Raw genomic sequence first — 6,765 nt, 5'->3', positions numbered from 1 at the left:
CATGCTAAGATAAAACCTCCAGCCCTGCAGCAGTGATGTTGGTGGTGCCCTGGTGAATGCTCCTCCCCTCCTTTCCATTTGTCCTTTTCTAGGCACCTCCTGCAAAGCCCAGGAGTTACTAGGGTAGATTGCCAAAGACCACACTCACACAGCAGCCATGTGTGGACAGAGGCAGTAGGGGGAGTATGTAATCAAATCCAGTCTAAGCAATTCTGTTCTGCTCTCAGACTTGGAGCACTACGTGCCCTCTGCTTGCAGTTACGAATGCACCCTGAACTGCCCTTCCAAACTCTTGAGGATCAGCCCTAAACCACTTAAAATCTGCTTTTCTTTAGGACAACCACTTTTTCACACAATTCAAGATAAAGTCCAGGTAGTACCTAGGTGACAAGTGGATGCTGCCGATCAGTTCATTTCAGTGATGTTACTCTGCATTTGCAACAGTGCAGGCCAGGTCTGACCCTAGTCTTCCTTGTGTTTCCCATTAAAACCTTAAGAACACAGCACCCAGGTTTCTCAAAAGCCTCTTCTTTATACTATCAAAACAGAACTTTTTTCATAGAATCAGAAGATAATTGAGGCTGGAAGAGACTCAGGAGGTCTCCAGTCCAATGCCCCTGGTCAAGCAGGGTCACTTCTGAGATCAGACTAGATTAGTCAGGGCTCTGGCTATTTGGATCTGGAAAAGCTCCAAGGGTAGAGGCTGCCAAACCTCTCCTGACAGCCTTTCAGAGGGATAATAATACACAATGCGGGCTATCTGAGGAGATTCCAGGTACAGGTTTCTCCTGTAGCCCCAAAGACATCCCTTTCACTCTCCAACCTGGAAGAAGTGAGGAAGGTCAGAGGACTAGCACATCCATTCTTCTCCTCCTAGGACGGTAAAGAGAGCACACACCATTCATTTGTGCTGTCCCTCTTTGCACTTCAGAAATAAAGCATGTGGCCAGTGCAGGACTGGGAATGCTCTGCGTGAGCCAGCAAAGACTGGTCTGATCTCTTGGGAAACACTAGAGAGAGATGTTTCTGTAGGATTGCCCATTGGTTTTATATGGTGTATTTTGTTAGGATTACCTGGAGGACATGATATTTTGAGTAAGTGAGACTTTGAAACTGGAGTTTGAGTATAGTTAAGCTGATTGACAGAAAATGTTGGGTCTGGAAGGAGGAAGACATTCTGATGATGGAACATGTTAAAATGTGATTTTAAGTGGCTGGATGGTTGTTCACATGTGTGCAATGCAACCAATATACCTCAGTCCAAGAAGGGCCTCCTGCTAGGAGCACTCAGGTCTGCAAAGAGATAACATGCCTTCACTGCCTTTCCCTTAAATGAGACTGTCTGGACCTTGCAGTGCCTACAGTACTTACCCCTGCATGTATAAGTAGTCATAAGACCACAAAGACAGCAGCACTAACTCCTATGCATAAATAATTCACCGATGCTTTGACTGAATATTAGGGCCTGTATCTCTGCTAGCACTGGCTCTGATTTAAATAAATGGAGTCTATATGCCCTTTTCCTCTCCTGCAGATCTTCAGTGATCCCCTACAACTTAAAAATTAATGTTTTTAATGCCATGTCCAGACTCAGCAATAGTTTGTCTGTATGCATCCTTCTTGCCAAATCTTCCTCACATATTTGATTACATAAAGCATCATTCATTTCCTGAACTAAACCTGCTCTGCTATCTGGTGCCACTAATACCACCCTGAACAGAAATGTAATTTAGTTGTATATTCAATGACATCTACATACTGCACAGATTTCTTTGGTGCCAAAAAATCATCTTCCTGTCTCTGAAATATGCCATGTAAAGCCATTGTCTTAAGAGATGGAAAAATAAGAAAAATAAACCCATAAATGAATATAACCATGCATTCTAAATGGATACAAGGTCATATGCAAAATGCCAGAGGTATTTATTATTGATATTTGTTATGGGGCAGGATTTTCAATACTCCCTACTGGTCTTGGTGGAGTTATTGCAATAAAATCTGAGTCTGGACTTGGTCATTCCTAATACCCAGATGTCAGTCCCAGACAGACACCAGAGCTGGGGGCTCATCTTTTGGTAAGAAGGCTTTAGCATGTTGGCCTGTTTTGTCACTCTTTGGACATGGATCTTACAAAGAGACTCCTCTGTCAGTCAAATCTACTCTCTGTGTCTCTTCGTCAAAAAAAAAAAGCAAACAGATGGGTAAAAAGAAATAGACACCTTATAGGACAGTGTATTGCCCTTGCTCACTCTATGTCACATGCTGTTTGCTCACTTAGGCTTTGGAAAGAAGCTACCTTCTTCAAAACAACTGTGCTCCAAAAACACCAATGGACTGTATTAAGAGGTCTGCTTGCTGTTACCAGCAACTTGGCCACACCGAGGCACAGACATCTCCCTGCTGGGAGTGGCAGAGTTTGCTCCCAGGCAGCATGGAGTGCCACAGGTCCTGGCCTTAGCCATGCCCACACGTGCAGTGAAGTTTCCAGCTGGGTGCCTGAGGCCAGGATCTGTGATGGTCTTTGAGGAGGAATCACCTGCCCAGCACCAATGTGCTTTCGTGAGGTGCCTCCCCTCTTCACTGGTCAGCTGCTCAACTTTTGCAAATTTTTGCTTCTCTTTAAACTGAATTTCAGACACAAGTTGCACTCAGAAGTGCTCCATGCCTGTCCTTCTGTAGCACCACCAACAGCAGCATGTTCCTCAATAAGATGAGGAAGGAACTTCTCCCAGGCTGACAGAGGTACTTCCAGTGGGCCAGAAATTCATTGTCCTCCATATCCACTTCAGCAAGGCCATGTGCAACACTGAGGTCACTGTTGCAGGGGCAGAAACGCTTTGTACAAGGGTAGCTCTAATATGTTCCCCACAATGTACCACTTTCTATTTCAGCCATTGTCTACTTCCAAACTAATTTATAAAGCTTCTGTGAGCTATAACAGCCAGGTAGATGTTTACATACGGGTTTAAAATGACAAGTCCCGTTTTCAAAACTGATTTGTGCAGGTCTATATCCTATTTTCTTCTACTGGGCCTTAAACACAGAAGTGATGCCAGAAAGTCCCTGTATTCCTAAGGACACAATTCTGAAATGTTTCATCTTTCTGTGACTATCAACCGTGTGAAACTAGAAATTCTCAGAATTGTTTAAGTTCAATATTTGTCATCAAAAAGAGCCTGAGATTTCACGTTTCTGGTTAACAGATGATTTAAAACTACCTACACACACTGAACAGTATCAGTCTGTGCTCTGCCTAGTTCCATTGGGCAGTCTCTGGGTAATCAATCCAGAGAGGCACAGACTGCAAGAAAAAAAGGCCAAAGTGAAAATAGAGACAGGAACAAAAAGGAAGACAAATTGGGGACCCACCAAGTAAGGCAAAGAAGTGCAACTGTGCTGAGCTAACCTCTTACATGCTGGAATTGGCCAATTCTGCATACAGTGTAGTGACTGGGGTTTTTTTGGTTTGATACTGAATTCACTGTGACAGAATAAACTCAGCTCAGCCCAAATCATATTTTCAAAGCAGCTTTTCTTCTCATAGCCCAGCTCTGTGGGCATTCCAACGTTGCCAGCTCCAGCTTCCCCTACCTTTCTCTCCCACAGCTGGCCTGCTTTGCAGAGCAGGCAGCTTCTCCCTGCTCCTGCTCCTCAGGGAGAAGCTCTGTCAGGATAAATATTTAAGCAGAGCAGCTAATCCCACATGGCAGGAGACATGCAGATGTCCACCGAGACTCATACAGTTCTCAAAGGGTTTCCATTGTTAGTTATAGGAGAAAATAGTAAAGCAGCTTCCCAAACTTCTGGGCTATTTACACATGTAGTTGTGTGCCAGCTAAAAACATTCCTGATGGAAATGAAAATAAGGTCACAGCCAATGTCCTACCCAAACCTTCCTTGAGGGTAAGGTATGGGAGAGACACAGAAAGAGTTGTATTTTTTCCCTACCCACCCTTTGGGTTTTGGTTGATTTTTCTTTTTATTTTATTCCCCGTACATATTTTGTTCACCTTTTGAGAAAATTCCACATAAATAGTGGTGCGTTCACATTGGTATCTCCAGATTTATTTTGGCATCTGAAAGACAAATTCATCTCTTTGGTCTACAGGAAGAGTACATGACGCTCTCTACAGACCCGGAGACATACATAAATTGTAGGGCACTGACTTGATCTGGTACCCAAGCATCTTGGGAAGAAAAAAGCCCCAGAGAAGGGAAGGAACGCTCTGCTTACTCCTCTCCTTCCTGGTGGTGCAATCATCACCACTTCTTTCCCCTCATGTATGAGCAAAGCTGCCTCCAAATCCCTTCTCCTGCATGCAAGGAAGTTGCTCCAAGTTTCAGGGTTGAAAGGATTTATCCCTTCACTGGATGGGTCCATTAAAAATAGCAGAAGCTGGGGAACTGGTGGTGGAGAGTCTAAAGAGCAAATGTTGGGTGAGCACGTCAGATTTGGCTATGGTCTAAGGTTCACAAAGATGGTAACAGCCTCTGTTCAGGTTCTTGTAAGTGAAGATTTCGGAAAGGACATAACAGAGGTCTTGCTCCAGCCCTCAGGCTATGTTTTTCAGGCTCTACAAAGTAACAAAGTATTCAAGAGAAAAAAAAATCCATTCCTCTTTATTGTAAGACTATGGAGAATAATGTGAAATTTCTTTACTTTTCTGCTTAAGAGCCTCACCTCAGCATACTTTTATGAAAGAGTGCAAAACCTATGGGAAACTCAGTTTAAACATTCACATTTGATTTCATTTTCCTCTATATAAAAGCATCAAAAGCTAAAAAACATCCAGTCAAAAACCCCACATCAACTGAAATTCTCCAGAGAACTTGCAAGCTTGCCTAGCTTACAAGAAAATGTGGCTGAGTTGTGTTGGTTTGACCCCCTCAATAATTCAGTTATATATCTACCTTTTCTTTTGCATGCCTACAGCAGAATTCCCTGTAAATCATCAGGGTAAAAGAAAACAATCACCTCTGCTGCATTTACTGTGTCCATTTACTTCATCCAAATGCTTTGGTCCAAATAATGTCTTCATCATCACCACCAGGCTGCAGGAAAAGAGATGGCAGGCAGGAGCCAGAAGGTGGGTTGCCCAAGCCTTGTTTGCCATGTGGGTGGAAGTGGCAGAGTAAAGGAGTGAAAAAAGGAAGGGATTAAGGCAGAAGTCTCCTAGTGAATGATTGTGCCTGACTTGGTCATCTCCAATCCATCTCCAAACATAAACAAGTGAACAATGAGTCTGACATCCAAGGCTCTCAGTACTGTTTTGCATAAAGGATTATTTCATTTACATTTTTCTATAAATGAGAGCGACAAAACTCTTCATATTGCTTATGCAAAAGTAGAGCCTCAGAGGTGTCATGTTACATTTTTTTGCTGCATTAAAAATCTGGCTCCCCCTGTGGTGGGAGACATCATTCTGGTGGGACTATGCAGTGGCAGAAAGCAAAACCAGAAAAGCAAAGGGAAATTTAAATCAGAAAGGGGAGACAAACAGAAAGTTTAATGCTGCTGGAGCCAGACCACTCACAGGGCTGGTGCCCCCTCACCGCTGCTCTGATCTCCTGCTTTGGAGACCTCAGATAGGGCTGAGGGGTGCAGGCACTGTACCTAACACTTGTCTTGCCCCTCCTGCTGACCAGTTACCAGAGGGAAGATAACGCACGCCCAGCAGGTCTCTGGATAAACCAGGCATGACCCTGCACTGCAAAGCAAAGAAGATTTGGGAAAAAAAGAAGAGAATTTTTCTGGTGTAATTGAAAGCAAGAAAGATATTAGGGGTTTCTTTTATATATCCTCAATAATTCATCTTTCCCCCAAACCTTGTCTTTTAAAATCTCTGCAGACCACCTTAAATTCACTGGAGAAGTGCTCAGTCTTGCATTAGGTACAGCCCTGCCATCTGTTGGATTTTTTTTTTAAATTAAACACTTGTTTAATATCAGAGAAAAAAATTACAGCAGTGGCTTGTTTTTTTATTTCAGTCAAATATGTGTTTGCTTTTCTACAGGAGTTCAGAAACCAGCAGCAACCCTGACATTTCCCAAGGAATCCAGTTCATCTGGGACCCCATCCAGAGAGCCCAAGGCTGCGCTCCTGCCTCAGAGCCTGTCTAGCCAAAGGTATAAACTGGCTTCAGTGATGGCAACGTCCCACTTCCATGGGGATCTTCCTGCATGAAAAAGAAAAGGTTCCTTTTAAGGGAAAATGTTGAGTTTTTTCATGTAAGAAGAACAGGTCATTCCAAAAGATCCTTTAATCTAGCAAAGCAGGGAGAAGACCCAGTAATGGGTGCCCCAAGCCAGAAGAATTCTTGTATTTAACAAAAAATTAACTATAGCACAATATATGGAAGGAAGTGGCAGTTCTCTGGCTATTTTTGGATAAGATTCCCTTAGATGTCCTTCAATGGGGACAGCTATATGTCAACTGGGAACCTTTTCCATCTCTGGAGGACAACAGGTACTCCCATTGTGTAGTTCATTACTTCAAATGGACACTTCATCCTCAGACTGAGATGAATTGCCTCTTTGAAATACTTGTGTACTTTCTTCTCTCTGGTGACCATGCTGTGGTCTTGGGGTGACATCTGATCAGGGAAGTGTGACTTTTCTGTCTAGGCATCTCTCTTGCACAGCTACTTGAATGAAACACCGGTAATTAGTCACAAAGCTCAGGTGACCAGGTACAGTGTAAAACTTGATGCTTAGACATCCTCAGGTGACTTCACAGTCCCTTCTGGCCTTGCCTCTGTGTTTCTG

Source organism: Pithys albifrons, chromosome 2, assembly GCF_047495875.1.
Source record: "Pithys albifrons albifrons isolate INPA30051 chromosome 2, PitAlb_v1, whole genome shotgun sequence".
NCBI classification, from domain to species: Eukaryota; Metazoa; Chordata; class Aves; order Passeriformes; family Thamnophilidae; genus Pithys; species Pithys albifrons.
This window is presented reverse-complemented; position numbering follows the sequence as displayed.